The following is a 21220-nucleotide window of genomic DNA, read 5'->3' on the forward strand; positions in this document are numbered from 1 at the left end:
ACCCGTATTACATGTGTTTTTGTCGCGATGTCAACTTTCCCATTAATACAATTTTATGGGTGGTCCCAGAACCAGTCCCCTCCTCTAATTACGTCGATTCCCTTTTGGAAAGACTCCGCTATAGTTTTCAAAGGGCGCATGAATATAATGTAAAAGCGCGGGAACGACAAAGAGAGCAGTACAATAAGCGGGCTTTACTTCATAATTACAAACCGGGCGATAGAGTTTTACTAGATATAAGGGAAGTAAAAAAAGTCGATAATAAAAAATTTACTTCCAAATTTAAGGGCCCGTACAGAGTTATCAAAGTAAATAATAATCATACAGTCGAAATAGCTGATAGTTCATTTCAAATTAAACTTGTGCATAGTAATAGACTTAAACCGTGAGACCTTACCATTTAACCTGCTCTTGATTTCAATCCCCCTGTAATTAATATACCTAGTAATGATATTTCAGTCGAGCTAAACGACGACGTAGATATTCCTCTTTTCAATCAGGACGAAATAGAATTTGATAACCCACCCGTAAACATACCTCACCCCCGTCCCTTATCTCCCGTCGTCACAATTATTAACAATAACGAAAATATTCCAAACCCTATTGAACGTCCGCGTTTACGACCGAGGTCGGCTATCAAGCCGAAATCGCGTTTAATTGCGGAAGTTTAGAAAAAAAAATGTATTACAAAGATATGTTCAGTATAGTTCTTCACAAAAAAAAAAATAGAATCAATATGCATACTTTTGAAAGAATGAAGTGAAAAAAAAAATTCTCTTTTCCTGTAGTCGGGTATTCACGGCCCATATATAAGAAAAAATATCAGTCAAAAACCATTTCAACAAAAAAAAATAACTTCTAAAAAACAGAAAAACTAGAACTAACAAATACCAGAACTAACAGAATTTAAAAAAAAAATCAAAAAGAAACAATCCATTACTGGGTTTTGCACTTTTTTGCTATGTGCTAAGCCAGTAAATTATAACTCAGTTGGGTCAATCCAGCCGAAATCAACGAATCGTTGGCGCGCTCATATTTTATAATTTAGCGAAATTTGGACAGTAGGTTTATACTGTCGAAAATAACTTATGTTCCAAATTTCGTCCATTTTGGACGATTAGTTTTTAAAATACGGCAAAATGAAAATTCGTTTTTTTCATTTTGCCGTAGTCCATTTTTCCCGTGCGTTTTTTGTTTTTTCAATTTGTAGACCCATTGTTTGCAAAACTATGTTTTTTAAATACATCTTTTTTAATCAGATTTTCACGGGCTATCTTTTGGTTTATTTTTTTTTTTTTTTTTTTTTAGTTTAAGGCTACTATTTTCAGGGCAAAGTTTTTATACCCTCCCCTCTTCAAAAATCAATATCTCCCCCGGCTGCAAAAATTTTAACAAGCCGTTTTCACAATTATGTAGAGGAGATATTCTTTTATATTATATATAAAAATGAGAGAGGTGTTATCTCTCGTTGATTTGATTTAATTAGTTTAGTTTTAAGGTTTTTGACGAAAAATGGCGTTATTTCAGTCCCTTTCGACCTTGAGGGGCGGAGCTTCAGCTCTTTCCTGTCGCCGATCTCAACCCCTTTATTCCCCCAGGCTAACGGGGCTAACAGGAAAGAGCTGAAGCTCCGCCCCTCAAGGTCGAAAGGGACTGAAATAACGCCATTTTTCGTCAAAAACCTTAAAACTAAACTAATTAAATCAAATCAACGAGAGATAACACCTCTCTCATTTTTATATATAATATAAAAGAATATCTCCTCTATATAATTGTGAAAACGGCTTGTTAAAATTTTTGCAGCCGGGGGAGATATTGATTTTTGAAGAGGGGAGGGTATAAAAACTTTGCCCTGAAAATAGTAGCCTTAAACTAAAAAAAAAAAAAAAAAAATTAAACCAAAAGATAGCCCGTGAAAATCTGATTAAAAAAGATGTATTTAAAAAACATAGTTTTGCAAACAATGGGTCTACAAATTGAAAAAACAAAAAACGCACGGGAAAAATGGACTACGGCAAAATGAAAAAAAAACGAATTTTCATTTTGCCGTATTTTAAAAACTAATCGTCCAAAATGGACGAAATTTGGAACATAAGTTATTTTCGACAGTATAAACCTACTGTCCAAATTTCGCTAAATTATAAAATATGAGCGCGCCAACGATTCGTTGATTTCGGGCTGGATTGACCCAGTTGCTAAGTGCTTCAAAATTTGAATTTGTAAAAAATTATTCAATTTGGTGTAGATTTAACTTGTAGCTTATCAGGTATTATTTTATCATAAAAAAAAGAAAACAAAAAAAAAGAAACAGTAGAAAAAAAAATGATTAAAGTAAAAAGAATAATCAAAATATATTAAAAAAAAATAGCAAACAACAACAAAAAATGTATGCATACTTGCCATTTACAATCAAATGCATAGCGATAACTGACCAAACGAAACAAATAAAAAAAAAAACAATAAAAAAAACACCCTACTATCCATGCAATCTCATATATTCACATATCACTTTCACACAAATCACGTCAATGAACTTGGAAACATTTTTCTCTTTGTAATCTTTTGGGTGGATATATATTTATATGCACCTTTTTCCACATCTCTCAACACACTCCTCCACTCGTCGAAAGCCGAAAAGATACTAAAATCCATATGTCCCATCGGTATATTGTTTACTTCCTTCACCCTCCCATCATCCACCGATAAGTTCGCGGAAAAAATGTCCAACTTCCCAGACAATTGCCTTTTTACCTTCTTTATTTTTCTCTTCCGTATTTTGGTAAAACATTTTTGGGGGAAAGGAAACAGCCAGGTGTCCTCAATATAGTGTTAATTATACCTTTCACTTTTTTTTTCTATGATAAAAATATGTCCTTTTTTTCGCCTTGTTCTTTTGACGGCTCTCTTCCCCGCCCCCTTCCTCTTACTATTTTTAACTTACTTATTTATTATTACTTATTCCTATACTTAAAATTCCTTTACTTACAACTACGCTGCATATGTTAAACGCGTATTCCATTAATCCCAAATCATGTTGCTCCTCATCATTATTAACTGTTCATCAAAGAAAACGATTTAATTCGCATCATCCGAAGAACAACATCACATCAAACATGCGCAAGTAGTGCTAACAGCACCGGATGTGTCAGCTATTCAGTGCACACCCATTCCTGTCAAATTTACTACTGAAATCACTATTTGTGGCGCACAGCCTCGCTTCAAAAAATTTCACCGTCAGCCGGACCGGATGGGAACTGACAAATTTCACTTCTTGTTATTGAACTAGCGGGACAGTGAATTTTAATGATCGTCTCCACGCCTTCCGCAATAATACTTGGGGGCCTGTTGATACTTCTCTCGTCGTTCCTCGACGTGATTTGGCAGACGCTTTTCGCTACACTGATGTTACTTTCTTCGAATATCATCAACGTTCAAATCCTGCGTATGCTGACTCACAGACCAGCCCAATGGATATCATAGCCGACCTGACGGCATCAATCAACGAACATTCTGCAAAAGGACCTTCACAAGATACTACCATTGGTGCATCCAACATCATTGTTACGGCGATTGAAAAAACCAACACAGCTTTTGGGAATTTCCGTCTCTTCCTTCTTATCGTCACTCTAATTTGTGCCCTTATTTTCGGCGTGGCCATTGGCATCGCTACAAATTGTTGCGGAGCTTTGAGACTGCTGCAATATTTAAGAGAAAAATTTGACCACTTCAAAGGATCTTACTATTTGGATGATGATCAGAATCATTCCGAATACGATCCGTCTGATGTTTAGATTCCGTGACGTAATCTCATAGGGCCGGGAGAGATGTAACAGAACGCTCGGTCGACTCCCGTTTTTCTGTTACTTTCCCTTTCTACATGACAATCTCTAACGTCGACTACTAGATGTCGCTACCGCTATACTCCATCTCATACCAGAGGAGGCTGCTACTATTTGAATCTGCCGCCAACTCGCCCCATCTCTGCCGCCAACGTGCCCCATCTGCCGCCAACTCTCCCCATCTCTGCCGCCAACTCGCACCATCCCTTTCCCTTTTTACTATCCCCTTTCCCTTTTTGCTATATTAACTTTAGGCGTACTTTTATCTTTTATGACACTATATAAATATATTTTCCTTTTTCCTTCAACGCTTTTCAATAACAAACTCCCTTTTCGTCCGTCTCCGCTCTGACCATGTTTTAACGTGTCTGCTCACGTTTCCCTATACTATCCTCTCTAGGCCTAAACATGTCTGCTCCCTATACTTCCTCTCTAGGCCTATGCTAACCGTGCAGCCAGAATTAGTATAAAAACTGTATGTAAATGTTATTCTGCACTGCATTCTCCCACGGCATTCACACTACCATTGTGTTCCAGTCGCACTCTCCTTTTTGGTATTGTATTAGTTATATTTTCCCTTGTGCTCAGTGCCTGTTATTTAAGCTAAGTGCCATTTTTCAACTGTACCTCGAAACTTGCCGTTTCTCGACAAGCCTAACCGCTCAGCCCGCTACCACATTTTCTCCATACAAGTAGTATTGTCTCACTTATTTATCGTCTCATTTTTTAATATTATTAGTTCACCTTATTGTATGATCTGTCCGTTATCAATACATTGTTTAGCCTTAATTATTCCCATCGGTCTTAGACACTGCACTTTGACATTGTGAGTAAAGTCGCCTCATAGTATTTAAGTTCTTTGCACGCCAGTGAACGCCAGAGCATGCCAGTGCAAGCCAGAGCACAACAGTGCAAGCCAGAGCACAACAGTGCACGCCAGAGCAAGCCAGTGCACGCCAGAGCACGCCAGTGCACGCCAGAGCACGCCAATTCACACCAGAGCACGTCAATGCAAGCCAGAGCACGCCAGTGCACGCCAGAACACACTAATTCACACAAGAGAACGCCAATTCACACCAGAGCACGTCAATGCAAGCCAGTGCACGCCAGTGCACGCCAGAGCACGTCAATGCACGCCAGAGCAAGCCAGTGCACGCTAGAGCACGCCAGTGCACGCCAGAGCACGCCAATTCACGCCAGAGCACGCCAATTCACACCAGAGCACGCCAGTGCACGCCAGAGCACGCCAGAGCACGCCAGTGCACGCCAGAGAACGCCAGTGCACGCAAGAGCACGCCAGTGCATGCCAGAGCACGCCAGTGCACGCCAGAGCACGCCAGTGCACGCCAGTGCACGCCAGAGCACGCCAGTGCACGCCAGTGCACGCCAGAGCACGGCAGTGCACGCCAGAGCACGCCAGTGCACGCCAGATTACGCCAGTGCACGTCAGAGCAAACCAGTGCCCGCCAGAGCATGCCAGTGCACGCCAGAGCACGCCAGTGCACGCCAGAGCACGCCAGTGCACGCCAGAGCAATTCAATGCACGCCAGAGCACGCCAATTCACACCAGAGTACGCCAGTGCACGCCAGAGCACGCCAATTCACACCAGAGCACGCAAGAGAACGCCAGAGCACGCCAGAGCACGCCAGTACACGCCAGAGAACACCAGAGCACGCCAGTGCACGCAAGAGCACGCCAGTGCACGACAGAGCACGCCAGTGCACGCCAGAGCACGCCAGTGCACGCCAGAGCACGCTAGTGCACGCCAGTGCACGCCAGAGCACTTCAATGCACGCCAGAGCAAGCCAGAGCACGCCAGAGCACGCCAGAGCACGCAAGTGCACGCCAGAGAACGCCAGTGCACGCCAGAGCTCGCCACTTTACACCAGAGAACGCCAGAGCACGCCAGTGCACGCCAGAGCACGCCAGTGCACTCCAGAGCACACCAGTGCACGCCAGAGCACGCCAGTGCACGCCAGAGCACGCCAGAGCACGCCAGAGCACGCCAGTGCACGCCAGAGGACGCCAGTGCACGCCAGAGCACGCCAGTGAACGCCAGAGCATGCCAGTGCAAGCTAGAGCACGCCAGTGCACGCCAGAGCAAGCCAGTGCACGCCAGAGCACGCCAGTGCACGCCAGAGCACAACAATTCACACCAGAGCACGTCAATGCAAGCCAGAGCACGCCAGTGCACGCAGAAGCACACTAATTCACACAAGAGCACGCCAGTGCACGCCAGAGCACGCCAGTGTACGCCAGAGCACGCCAGTGCACGCCAGAGCACGCCAGTGCACGCCAGAGCACGCCAATTCACACCAGAGCACGTCAATGCAAGCCAGTGCACGCCAGTGCACGCCAGAGCACGTCAATGCACGCCAGAGCAAGCCAGTGCACGCTATAGCACGCCAGTGCACGCCAGAGCACGCCAATTCACGCCAGAGCACGCCAATTCACACCAGAGCACGCCAGTGCACGCCAGAGCACGCCAGAGCACGCCAGTGCACGCCAGAGAACGCCAGTGCACGCAAGAGCACGCCAGTGCATGCCAGAGCACGCCAGTGCACGCCAGAGCACGCCAGTGCACGCCAGAGCACGCCAGTGCACGCCAGAGCACGCCAGAGCACTTCAATGCACGCCAGAGCAAGCCAGAGCACGCCAGAGCACGCCAGTACACGCCAGAGAACACCAGAGCACGCCAGTGCACGCAAGAGAACGCCAGTGCACGACAGAGCACGCCAGTGCACGCCAGAGCACGCTAGTGCACGCCAGTGCACGCCAGAGTACTTCAATGCACGCCAGAGCAAGCCAGAGCACGCCAGAGCACGCCAGAGCACGCAAGTGCACGCCAGAGAACGCCAGTGCACGCCAGAGTACGCCACTTCACACCAGAGAACGCCAGTGCACGCCAGAGCACGCCAGTGCACGGCAGAGCACGCCAGTGCACGCCAGAGCACGCCAGTGCACGCCAGAGCACACCAGTGCATGCCAGAGCACGCCAGTGCACGCCAGAGCACGCCAGAGCACGCCAGAGCACGCCAGTGCACGCCAGAGTACGCCAGTGCACGCCAGTGCACGCCAGTGAACACCAGAGCATGCCAGTGCAAGCCAGAGCACGCCAGTGCACGCCAGAGCAAGCCAGTGCACGCCAGAGCACGCCAGTGCACGCCAGAGCACGCCAATTCACACCAGAGCACGTCAATGCAAGCCAGAGCACGCCAGTGCACGCAAGAGCACACTAATTCACACAAGAGCACGCCAGTGCACGCCAGAGCACGCCAGTGTACGCCAGAGCACGCCAGTGCACGCCAGAGCACGCCAGTGCGCGCCAGAGCACGCCAATTCACACCAGAGCACGTCAATGCAAGCCAGTGCACGCCAGTGCACGCCAGAGCACGTCAATGCACGCCAGAGCAAGCCAGTGCACGCTAGAGCACGCCAGTGCACGCCAGAGCACGCCAATTCACGCCAGAGCACGCCAATTCACACCAGAGCACGCCAGTGCACGCCAGAGCACGCCAGAGCACGCCAGTGCACGCCAGAGAACGCAAGAGCACGCCAGTGCACGCCAGAGCACGCCAGTGCACGCCAGAGCACGCCAGTGCACGCCAGAGCACGCCAGTGCACTCCAGAGCACGCCAGTGCACGCCAGAGCACGCCAGTGCACGCCAGAACACGCCAGTGCACGCCAGAGCAATTCAATGCACGCCAGAGCACGCCAATTCACACCAGAGTACGCCAGTGCACGCCAGAGCACGCCAATTCACACCAGAGCACGCAAGAGCACGCCAGAGCACGCCAGAGCACGTCAGAGCACGCCAGTACACGCCAGAGAACGCCAGAGCACGCCAGTGCACGCAAGAGCACGCCAGTGCACGCCGGAGCACGCCAGTGCACGCCAGAGCACGCCAGTGAACGCCAGTGCACGCCAGAGCACTTCAATGCACGCCAGAGCAAGCCAGAGCACGCCAGAGAACGCAAGTGCATGCCAAAGCACGCTTGTGCACGCCATAGCACGCCAGTGCACACCAGAGCACGCCATTGCACGTCAGAGCACGCCAGTGCCCGCCAGAGCACGCCAGTGCACGCCAGAGCACGCCAGTGCACGCCAGAGCAATTCAATGCACTTCAGAGCACGCCAGTGCACGCAAAAGCACGTCAATGCACGCCAGAGCACGCCAGTGCACACCAGAGCACGCAAGTGCACGCCAAAGCACGCCAGTGCACGCCAGAGCACGCCAGTGCACGCCAGTGCACGCCAGTGCAGGCCAATTCACACCAGAGCACGCCAGTATACGCCAGAGCACGCCAGAGCACGTCAATGCACGCCAGAGCAAGCCAGAGCACGCCAGAGCACGCCAGAGCACGCCAGATCACGCCAGTGCACGCCAGTGCACGCCAGAGCACGGTAGAGCACATCAGAGAACAGCTCAGCACTTGAAGTTGCTATAATATTTTTTTCACTTGTTAAAACCATTTTTTAATTACAGGATGTGTAAATCAATGTCCAATACACCATTTCAAGTCTATTTAATCAATAAATTTATAGAGCAAATCATGAACAAAAAGTTTGAGAAAAACGCACATCACGGCACTTGAATTTTTAAAAATTATTCAAGTTATTTGAGTTCTATTGTCGGGTAGTGGATTTCTATTGTCAAGCACTTGAGTTCTGCAAAGCAGAGCACGCCAGAGCACGACAGAGCACGCCTGAGCACGCCAGTGCACGCCAGAGCACGCCAGAGCACGCCAGAGCACGCCAATTCACACCAGAGCACGCCAGTGCACGCCAGAGCACGCCAGTGCACGCCAGAGCACGCAAGTGCACGCCAGAGAACGCCAGTTCACGCCAGAGCACGCCAGTGCACGCCAGAGCACGCCAGTGCACGCCAGAGCACGCCAGTGCACGCCAGAGCACGCCAGAGCACGCCAGAGCACGCCAGTGCACGTCAGAGTACGCCAGTGCACGCCAGAGCACGCCAGTGAACGCCAGAGCAGGCCAGTGCAAGCCAGAGCACGCCAGTGCACGCCAGAGCAAGCCAGTGCACGCCAGAGCACGCCAGTGCACGCCAGAGCACGCCAATTCACACCAGAGCACGTCAATGCAAGCCAGAGCACGCCATTGCACGCCAGAGCACACTAATTCACACAAGAGCACGCCAATTCACACCAGAGCATGCCAGTGCACGCCAGAGAACGCCAGTTCACGCCAGAGCACGCCAATTCACACCAGAGAACGTTCATGCACGCCAGAGCACGCCAGTGCACGCCAGAGCACGCCAGTGCACGCCGGGGCACGACAGAGCACGTCAATGCACGCCAGAGCACGCCAGTGCACGACAGAGCTCGCCAGTGCCCGCCAGAGCACGCCAGAGCAATTCAATGAACGCCAGAGCACGCCAATTTACACCAGAGCATGCCAGTGCACGCCAGAGTACGCCAATTCACACCAGAGCACGCCAGAGCACGCCAGTGCACGCAAGAGCACGTCAATGCACGCCAGAGCACGCCAGTGCACGCCAGAGCACGCAAGTGCACGCCAAAGCACGCCAGTGCACGCCAGAGCACGCCAGTGCACGCCAGAGCACGCCAGTGCACGCCAGTGCACGCCAGTGCACGCCAGTGCACGCCAGTGCACGCCAGTGCACGCCAATTCACACCATAGCACGCCAGTGCACGCCAGAGCACGCCAGAGCACGTCAATGCACGCCAGAGCAAGCCAGAGCATGCCAGAGCACGCCGGTGCACGCCAGAATACGGTAGAGCACAGCAGAGAACAGCTCAGCACTTGAAGTTGCTATAATATTTTTTTCACTTGTTAAAACCATTTTTTAATTACAGGATGTGTAAATCAATGTCCAGTACACCATTTCAAGTCTATTGAATCAATAAATTTATAGAGCAAATTATGAACAAAAAGTTTTAGAAAAACGCACATCACAGCACTTGAAGTTTTAAAAATTATTTAAGTTATTTGAGTTCTATTGTCGGGTAGTGGATTTCTATTGTCAAGCACTTGAGTTCTTCATAGCAGAGCACGCCAGAGCACGCCAGTGCACGCCAGAGCACGCCAATTCACACCAGAGCACGCAAGTGCAAGCCGGAGCACGCCAGTACACGCGAGCACGCCAGTGCACGCCAGAGCACGTCAATGCACGCCAGAGCACGCCAGTGCACGCCAGAGCACGCCAGTGCACGCCAGAGCACGCCAGTGCACGCCAGAGCACGCCAATTCACACCAAAGCACGCCAGTGCACGCCAGAACACGCCAGTGCACGCCAGAGCACGTCATTGCACGCCAGAGCAAGCCAGTGCACGCCAGAGCACGCCAGTGCATGCCAGAGCACGCCAGAGTACGCAAATTCACAGCAGAGCACGCCAGTGCACGCTTATTCACACCAGTGCATCCCAGAGCACGCCAGATTACGCCAGAGCACGTCAATGCACGCCAGAGCAAGCCAGAGCACGCCAGAGCACGCCAGAGCACACCAGTGCACGCCAGAGCACGCCAGTGCACGCCAGAGCACGCCAATTCCCACCAGAGCACGCCAGTGCACGCCAGAGCACGCCAATTCACAAAAGAGCACGCCAGTGCACGCCAGAGCACGCAAGTGCACGCCAGAGCACGCAAGTGCACGCCGGAGCACGCAAGTGCACGCCAGAGCACGCCAATTCACACCAGAGCACGCCAGTGCACGCCAGAGCACGCCAATTTACACCAGAGCACGCCAGTGCACGCCAGAGCACGCCAATTCACGCCAGTGCACGCCAGAGAACTCCAGAGCATGTCAATGCACGCCAGAGCAAGCCAAAGCACGCCAGAGCACGCCATTGTACGCCAGAGCACGGTAGAACACATTAGAGAACAGCTCAGCACTTGAAGTTGCTATAATATTTTTTTCACTTGTTAAAACCATTTTTAATTACAGGATGTGTAAATCAATGTCCAGTACACCATTTCAAGTCTATTGAATCAATAAATTTATAGAGCAAATCATGAACAAAAAGTTTGAGAAAAACGCACATCACGGCACTTGAATTTTTAAAAATTATTCAAGTTATTTGAGTTCTATTGTCGGGTAGTGGATTCTATTGTCAAGCACTTGAGTTCTGCAAAGCAGAGAACGCCAGAGCACGACAGAGCACGCCAGAGCACGCCAGTGCACGCCAGAGCACGCCAGTGCACGCTAGAGCACGCCAATTCACACCAGAGCACGCCAGTGCACGCCAGAGCACGCCAGTGCACGCAAGACCACGCAAGTGCACGCCAGAGAACGCCAGTGCACCCCAGAGCACGCCACTTCACACCAGAGAACGCCAGTGCACGCCAGAGCACGCCAGTGCACGCCAGAGCACGCCAGTGAACGCCAGAGCACGCCAGTGCACGCCAGAGCACGCCAGAGCACGCCAGTGCACGCCAGAGCACGCTAGTGCACGCCAGTGCACGCCAGAGCACGCCAGTGCACGCCAGAGCACGCCAGTGCACGCCAGAGCACGCCAGTGCACGCCAGAGCACGCCAGAGCACGCCAGAGCACGCCAGTGCACGCCAGAGTACGCCAGTGCACGCCAGAGCAAGCCAGTGAACGCCAGAGCAAGCCAGTGCAAGCCAGAGCACGCCAGTGCACGCCAGAGCACGCCAGTGCACGCCAGAGCACGCCAGTGCACGCCAGAGCACGCCAGTGCACGCCAGAGCACGCCAGTGCACGCCAGAGCACGCCAATTCACACCAGAGCACGTCAATGCAAGCCAGAGCACGCCAGTGCACGCCAGAGCACACTTATTCACACAAGAGCACGCCAGTGCACGCCAGAGCACGCCAATTCACACCAGAGCACGTAAATGCAAGCCAGTGCACGCCAGTGCACGCCAGAGCACGTCAATGCACGCCAGAGCAAGCCAGTGCACGCTAGAGCACGCCAGTGCACGCCAGAGCACGCCAATTCACGCCAGAGCACGCCAATTCACACCAGAGCACGCCAGTGCACGCCAGAGCACGCCAGTGCACGCCAGAGCACGCCAGAGCACGCCAGAGCACGCCAGTGCACGCCAGAGCACGCCAGTGCACGCCAGAGCACGCCAGTGCACCCCAGAGCACGCAAGTGCACGCCAGATTACGCCAGTGCACGTCAGAGCACGCCAGTGCCCGCCAGAGCATGCCAGTGCACGCCAGAGCACGCCAGTGAACGCCAGAGCACGCAAATTCACACCAGAGCACGCAAGAGCACGCCAGAGCACGCCAGAGCACGCCAGTACACGCAAGAGAACGCCAGAGCACGCCAGTGCACGCCAGAGCACGCCAGTGCACGCCAGAGCACGCCAGTGCACGCCAGAGCACGCCAGTGCACGCCAGAGCACGCCAGTGCACGCCAGAGCACGCCAGTGCACGCCAGAGCACGCCAGTGCACGCCAGAGCACGCCAGTGCACACCAGTGCACGCCAGTGCACGCCAGTGCACGCCAGAGCACTTCAATGCACGCCAGTGCACGCCAGAGCACGCCAGTGCACGCCAGAGCACGCAAGTGTATGCCAAAGCACGCCTGTGCACGCCAGAGCACGCCAGTGCACACCAGAGCACGCCAGTGCACGTCAGAGCACGCCAGTGCACGCCAGAGCACGCCAGTGCACGGCAGAGCACGCCAGAGCACTTCAATGCACGCCAGAGCAAGCCAGAGCACGCCAGAGCACGCCAGAGCACGCAAGTGTATGCCAAAGCACGCCTGTGCACGCCAGAGCACGCCAGTGCACACCAGAGCACGCCAGTGCACGTCAGAGCACGCCAGTGCACGCCAGAGCACGCCAGTGCACGGCAGAGCACGCCAGTGCACGCCGGAGCAATTCAATGCACTTCAGAGCACGCCAGTGCACGCAAGAGCACGTCAATGCACGCCAGAGCACGCCAGTGCACACCAGAGCACGCAAGTGCACAACAAAGCACGCCAGTGCACGCCAGTGCACGCCAGTGCACGCCAATTTACACCGGAGCACGCCAGTATACGCCAGAGCACGCCAGAGCACGTCAATGCACGCCAGAGCAAGCCAGAGCACGCCAGAGCACGCCAGAGCACGCCAGAGCACGCCAGTGCACGCCAGTGCACGCCAGAGCACGGTAGAGCACATCAGAGAACAGCTCAGCACTTGAAGTTGCTATAATATTTTTTTCACTTGTTAAAACCATTTTTTAATTACAGGATGTGTCCAATACACCATTTCAAGTCAATTTAATCAATAAATTTATAGAGCAAATCATGAACAAAAAGTTTGAGAAAAACGCACATCACAGCACTTGAATTTTTAAAAATTATTCAAGTTATTTGAGTTCTATTGTCGGGTAGCGGATTTCTATTGTCAAGCACTTGAGTTCTGCATAGCAGAGCACGCCAGAGCACGCACGAGCACGTCAATACACGCCAGAGCATGCCAGTGCACGCCAGAGAACGCCAGTTTACGCCAGAGCACGCCAATTCACACCAGAGCACGTTCATGCACGCCAGAGCACGCCAGTGCATGCCAGAGCACGCTAGTGCATGCCAGAGCACGCCAGTGCACGCCAGTGCACGACAGAGCACGTCAATGCACGCCAGAGCACGCCAGTGCACGACAGAGCTCGCTAGTGCACGCCAGAGCACGCCAATTCACACCAGAGCACGCCAGTGCATGCCAGAGCAAGCCAGTGCACGCCAGAGCACGCCAGTGCCCGTCAGAGCATTCCAGTGTCCGCCAGAGCACGCCAGTGCACGCCAGAGCAATTCAATGAACGCCAGAGCACGCCAATTTACACCAGAGCACGCCAGTGCACGCCAGAGCACGCCAATTCACACCAGATTACGCCAGAGCACGCCAGTGCACGCAAGAGCACGTCAATGCACGCCAGAGCACGCCAGTGCACGCCAGAGCACGCCAGTGCACGCCAGAGCACGCCAGTGCACGCCAGAGCACGCCAGTGCACGCCAGTGCACGCCAGTGCACGCCAGAGCACTTCAATGCACGCCAGTGCACGCCAGAGCACGCCAGTGCACGCCAGAGCACGCAAGTGTATGCCAAAGCACGCCTGTGCACGCCAGAGCACGCCAGTGCACACCAGAGCACGCCAGTGCACGTCAGAGCACGCCAGTGCACGCCAGAGCACGCCAGTGCACGGCAGTGCACGGCAGAGCACGCCAGAGCACTTCAATGCACGCCAGAGCAAGCCAGAGCACGCAAGTGTATGCCAAAGCACGCCTGTGCACGCCAGAGCACGCCAGTGCACACCAGAGCACGCCAGTGCACGTCAGAGCACGCCAGTGCACGCCAGAGCACGCCAGTGCACGGCAGAGCACGCCAGTGCACGCCAGAGCAATTCAATGCACTTCAGAGCACGCCAGTGCACGCAAGAGCACGTCAATGCACGCCAGAGCACGCCAGTGCACACCAGAGCACGCAAGTGCACAACAAAGCACGCCAGTGCACGCCAGTGCACGCCAGTGCACGCCAATTTACACCAGAGCACGCCAGTATACGCCAGAGCACGCCAGAGCACGTCAATGCACGCCAGAGCAAGCCAGAGCACGCCAGAGCACGCCAGAGCACGCCAGAGCACGCCAGTGCACGCCAGTGCACGCCAGAGCACGGTAGAGCACATCAGAGAACAGCTCAGCACTTGAAGTTGCTATAATATTTTTTTCACTTGTTAAAACCATTTTTTAATTACAGGATGTGTCCAATACACCATTTCAAGTCTATTTAATCAATAAATTTATAGAGCAAATCATGAACAAAAAGTTTGAGAAAAACGCACATCACAGCACTTGAATTTTTAAAAATTATTCAAGTTATTTGAGTTCTATTGTCGGGTAGCGGATTTCTATTGTCAAGCACTTGAGTTCTGCATAGCAGAGCACGCCAGAGCACGCACGAGCACGTCAATACACGCCAGAGCATGCCAGTGCACGCCAGAGAACGCCAGTTTACGCCAGAGCACGCCAATTCACACCAGAGCACGTTCATGCACGCCAGAGCACGCCAGTGCATGCCAGAGCACGCTAGTGCATGCCAGAGCACGCCAGTGCACGCCAGAGTACGCCAGTGCACGCCAGAGCACGCCAATTCACACCAGAGCACGCCAGTGCATGCCAGAGCAAGCCAGTGCACGCCAGAGCACGCCAGTGCCCGTCAGAGCATTCCAGTGTCCGCCAGAGCACGCCAGTGCACGCCAGAGCAATTCAATGAACGCCAGAGCACGCCAATTTACACCAGAGCACGCCAGTGCACGCCAGAGCACGCCAATTCACACCAGATTACGCCAGAGCACGCCAGTGCACGCAAGAGCACGTCAATGCACGCCAGAGCACGCCAGTGCACGCCAGAGCACGCAAGTGCACGCCAAAGCACGCCAGTGCACGCCAGAGCACGCCAGTGCACGCCAGTGCACGCCAGAGCACGCCAGTGCACGCCAGTGCACGCCAGTTTACACCAGAGCACGCCAGTGCACGCAAGAGCACGCCAGAGCACGCCAGAGCACGTCAATGCACGCCAGAGCAAGCCAGAGCACGCCAGAGCACGCCAGTGCACACCAGAATACGGTAGAGCACAGCAGAGAACAGCTCAGCACTTGAAGTTGCTATAATATTTTTTTTCAATTGTTAAAACCATTTTTTAATTACAGGATGTGTAAATCAATGTCCAATACACCATTTCAAGTCTATTGAATCAATAAATTTATAGAGCTAATCATGAACAAAAAGTTTGAGAAAAAAGCACATCACATCACTTGAATTTTAAAAAATTATTCAAGTTATTTGAGTTCTATTGTCGGGTAGTGGATTTCTATTGTCAAGCACTTGAGTTCTGCATAGCAGAGCACGCCAGAGCACGACAGAGCACGCCAGAGCACGCCAGTAAACGCCAGAGCACGCCAGAGCACGCCAATTCACACCAGAGCACGCCAGTGTACGCCAGAGCACGCCAGTGCACGCCAGAGCACGCCAGTGCACGCCAGAGCAAGCCAGTGCACGGCAGAGCAAGCCAGTGCACGCTAGAGCACGCCAGTGCACGCCAGAGCACGCCAATTCACACCAGAGCACGCCAGAGCACGCCAGAGCACGCCAGAGCACGCCAGAGCACGCCAGAGCACGCCAGTGCACGCCAGAGCACGCCAGTGCACGCCAGAGCACTCCAGTGCACGCCAGAGTACGCCAGTGCACGCCAAAGCACGCCAGAGCACGCCAGTGCACGTCAGAGCACACCAGTGCCCGCTAGAGCACGCCAGTGCACGCCAGAGCACGCCAGTGCACGCCAGAGCAATTCAATGCACCCCAGAGCACGCCAATTCACACCAGAGCACGCCAGTGCACGCCAGAGCACGCCAATTCACACCAGAGCACTCCAGAGCACGCCAGTGCACGCCAGAGCACGCCAGTGCACGCCAGAGCACGCCAGTGCACGCCAGAGCACGCCAGTGCACGCCAGAGCACGCCAATTAACACCAGAGTACGCCAGTGCACGCCAGAGCACGCAAATTCACACCAGAGCACGCAAGAGCACGCCAGAGCACGCCAGAGCACGCCAGTACACGCCAGAGAACGCCAGAGCACGCCAGTGCACGCCAGAGCACGCCAGTGCACGCCAGTGCACGCCAGAGAACGCCAGAGCACGCCAGTGCACGCCAGTGCACGCCAGAGCACTTCAATGCACGCCAGAGCAAGCCAGAGCACGCCAGAGCACGCAAGTGCATGCCAAAGCACGCCTGTGCACGCCAGAGCACGCCAGTGCACACCAGAGCACGCCAGTGCCCGCCAGAGCACGCCAGTGCCCGCCAGAGCACGCCAGTGCACGCCAGAGCACGCCAGTGCACGCCAGAGCAATTCAATGCACTTCAGAGCACGCCAGTGCACGCAAGAGCACGTCAATGCACGCCAGAGCACGCCAGTGCACACCAGAGCACGCAAGTGCACGCCAAAGCACGCCAGTGCACGCCAATTCACACCAGAGCACGCCAGTATACGCCAGAGCACGCCAGAGCACGTCAATGCACGCCAGAGCAAGCCAGAGCACGCCAGAGCACGCCAGATTACGCCAGAGCACGCCAGTGCACGCCAGTGCACGCCAGGCCACGGTACACAGAGAACAGCTCAGCACTTGAAGTTGCTATAATATTTTTTTCACTTGTTAAAACCATTTTTTAATTACAGGATGTGTAAATCAATGTCCAATACACCATTTCAAGTCTATTTAATCAATAAATTTATAGAGCAAATCATGAACAAAAAGTTTGAGAAAAAAGCACATCACAGCACTTGAATTTTTAAAAATTATTCAAGTTATTTGAGTTCTATTGTCGGGTAGTGGATTTCTATTGTCAAGCACTTGAGTTCTGCATAGCAGAGCACGCCAGAGCACGACAGAGCACGCCAGAGCACGTTAGTGCACGTCAGAGCACGCCAGTGCACGCACGAGCACGTCAATACACGCCAGAGCATGCAAGTGCACGCCAGAGAACGCCAGTTCACGCAAGAGCACGCCAATTCACACCAGAGCACGTTCATGCACGCCAGAGCACGCCAGTGCACGCCAGTTTACACCAGAACACGCCAGTGCACGCAAGAGCACGCCAGTGCACGCAAGAGCACGCCAGAGCACGCCAGAGCACGTCAATGCACGCCAGAGCACGCCAGTAAACGCCAGAGCACGCCAGAGCACGCCAATTCACACCAGAGCACGCCAGTGTACGCCAGAGCACGCCAGTGCACGCCAGAGCACGCCAGTGCACGCCAGAGCAAGCCAGTGCACGGCAGAGCAAGCCAGTGCACGCTAGAGCACGCCAGTGCACGCCAGAGCACGCCAATTCACACCAGAGCACGCCAGTGCACGCCAGAGCACGCCAGTGCACGCCAGAGCACGCCAGTGCACGCCAGAGCAAGCCAGTGCACGCCAGAGCAAGCCAGTGCACGCTAGAGCACGCCAGTGCACGCCAAAGCACGCCAATTCACACCAGAGCACGCCAGAGCACGCCAGAGCACGCCAGAGCACGCCAGTGCACGCCAGAGAACGCCAGTGCACGCCAGAGCACTCCAGTGTACGCCAGAGTACGCCAGTGCACGCCAAAGCACGCCAGAGCACGCCAGTGCACGTCAGAGCACGCCAGTGCCCGCCAGAGCACGCCAGAGCACGCCAGTGCACGCCAGAGCAATTCAATGCACCCCAGAGCACGCCAATTCACACCAGAGCATGCCAGTGCACGCCAGAGCACGCCAATTCACACCAGAGCACTCCAGAGCACGCCAGTGCACGCCAGAGCACGCCAGTGCACGCCAGAGCACGCCAGTGCAAGCCAGAGCACGCCAGTGCACGCCAGAGCACGCCAGTGCACGCCAGAGCACGCCAGTGCACGCCAGAGCACGCCAGTGCACGCCAGAGCACGCCAATTCACACCAGAGTACGCCAGTGCAGGCCAGAGCACGGAAATTCACACCAGAGCACGCAAGAGCACGCCAGAGCACGCCAGTACACGCCAGAGAACGCCAGAGCACGCCAGTGCACGCCAGTGCACGCCAGTGCACGCCAGTGCACGCCAGAGCACGCCAGAGCACTTCAATGCACGCCAGAGCAAGCCAGAGCACGCCAGAGCACGCAAGTGCATGCCAAAGCACGCCTGTGCACGCCAGAGCACGCCAGTGCACACCAGAGCACGCCAGTGCCCGCCAGAGCACGCCAGTTCACGCCAGAGCACGCCAGTGCACGCCAGAGCAATTCAATGCACTTCAGAGCAAGCCAGTGCACGCAAGAGCACGTCAATGCACGCCAGAGCACACCAGTGCACACCAGAGCACGCAAGTGCACGCCAAAGCACGCCAGTGCACGCCAGAGCACGCCAGTGCACGCCAGTGCACGCCAGTGCACGCCAATTCACACCAGAGCACGCCAGTATACGCCAGAGCACGGCAGAGCACGTCAATGCACGCCAGAGCAAGCCAGAGCACGCCAGAGCACGCCAGATTACGCCAGAGCACGCCAGTGCACGCCAGTGCACGCCAGTGCACGCCAGAGCACGGTAGAGCACATCAGAGAACAGCTCAGCACTTGAAGTTGCTATAATATTTTTTTCACTTGTTAAAACCATTTTTTAATTACAGGATGTGTAAATCAATGTCCAATACACCATTTCAAGTCTATTTAATCAATAAATTTATAGAGCAAATCATGAACAAAAAGTTTGAGAAAAACGCACATCACAGCACTTGAATTTTTAAAAATTATTCAAGTTATTTGAGTTCTATTGTCGGGTAGTGGATTTCTATTGTCAAGCACTTGAGTTCTGCATAGCAGAGCACGCCAGAGCACGACAGAGCACGCCAGAGCACGTTAGTGCACGCCAGAGCACGCCAGTGCACGCACGAGCACGTCAATACACGCCAGAGCATGCAAGTGCACGCCAGAGAACGCCAGTTCACGCAAGAGCACGCCAATTCACACCAGAGCACGTTCATGCACGCCAGTGCACGCCAGAGCACGCCAATTCACACCAGAGCACTCCAGAGCACGCCAGTGCACGCCAGAGCACGCCAGTGCACGCCAGAGCACGCCAGTGCACGCCAGAGCACGCCAGTGCACGCCAGAGCACGCCAGTGCACGCCAGAGCACGCCAGTGCACGCCAGAGCACGCCAGTGCACGCCAGAGCACGCCAATTCACACCAGAGTACGCCAGTGCACGCCAGAGCACGCAAATTCACACCAGAGCACGCAAGAGCACGCAAGAGCACGCCAGAGCACGCCAGTACACGCCAGAGAACGCCAGAGCACGCCAGTGCACGCCAGTGCACGCCAGAGCAAGCCAGAGCACGCCAGAGCACGCCAGAGCACGCAAGTGCACTCCAGAGCACGCCAGTGCACGCCAGAGCACGCCAGTGCACGCCAGAGCACGCCAGTGCACGCCAGAGCACGCCAGTGCACGCCAGAGCACGCCAGAGCACGCCAGTGCACGCCAGAGCACGCCAGTGCACGCCAGAGCACGCCAGTGCACGCCAGAGCACGCCAGTGCACGCCAGAGCACGCCAATTCACACCAGAGTACGCCAGTGCAGGCCAGAGCACGCAAATTCACACCAGAGCACGCAAGAGCACGCCAGAGCACGCCAGAGCACGCCAGTACACGCCAGAGAACGCCAGAGCACGCCAGTGCACGCCAGAGCACGCCAGTTTACGCCAGTGCACGCCAGTGCACGCCAGAGCACACCAGTGCACGCCAGTGCACGCCAGAGCACTTCAATGCACGCCAGAGCAAGCCAGAGCACGCCAGAGCACTTAAGTGCATGCCAAAGCACGCCTGTGCACGCCAGAGCACGCCAGTGCACACCAGAGCACGCCAGTGCCCGCCAGAGCACGCCAGTGCACGCCAGAGCACGCCAGTGCACGCCAGAGCAATTCAATGCACTTCAGAGCACGCAAGTGCACGCAAGAGCACGTCAATGCACGCCAGAGCACGCCAGTGCACACCAGAGCACGCAAGTGCACGCCAAAGCACGCCAGTGCACGCCAATTCACACCAGAGCACGCCAGTATACGCCAGAGCACGCCAGTGCCCGCCAGAGCACGCCAGTTCACGCCAGAGCACGCCAGTGCACGCCAGAGCAATTCAATGCACTTCAGAGCAAGCCAGTGCACGCAAGAGCACGTCAATGCACGCCAGAGCACACCAGTGCACACCAGAGCACGCAAGTGCACGCCAAAGCACGCCTGTGCACGCCAGAGCACGCCAGTGCACACCAGAGCACGCCAGTGCCCGCCAGAGCACGCCAGTTCACGCCAGAGCACGCCAGTGCACGCCAGAGCAATTCAATGCACTTCAGAGCAAGCCAGTGCACGCAAGAGCACGTCAATGCACGCCAGAGCACACCAGTGCACACCAGAGCACGCAAGTGCACGCCAAAGCACGCCAGTGCACGCCAGAGCACGCCAGTGCACGCCAGTGCACGCCAGTGCACGCCAATTCACACCAGAGCACGCCAGTATACGCCAGAGCACGGCAGAGCACGTCAATGCACGCCAGAGCAAGCCAGAGCACGCCAGAGCACGCCAGATTACGCCAGAGCACGCCAGTGCACGCCAGTGCACGCCAGAGCACGGTAGAGCACATCAGAGAACAGCTCAGCACTTGAAGTTGCTATAATATTTTTTTCACTTGTTAAAACCATTTTTTAATTACAGGATGTGTAAATCAATGTCCAATACACCATTTCAAGTCTATTTAATCAATAAATTTATAGAGCAAATCATGAACAAAAAGTTTGAGAAAAACGCACATCACAGCACTTGAATTTTTAAAAATTATTCAAGTTATTTGAGTTCTATTGTCGGGTAGTGGATTTCTATTGTCAAGCACTTGAGTTCTGCATAGCAGAGCACGCCAGA

The sequence above is a fragment of the Daphnia pulicaria genome, chromosome 1, assembly GCF_021234035.1.
Source record: "Daphnia pulicaria isolate SC F1-1A chromosome 1, SC_F0-13Bv2, whole genome shotgun sequence".
Lineage (NCBI taxonomy): Eukaryota > Metazoa > Arthropoda > Branchiopoda > Diplostraca > Daphniidae > Daphnia > Daphnia pulicaria.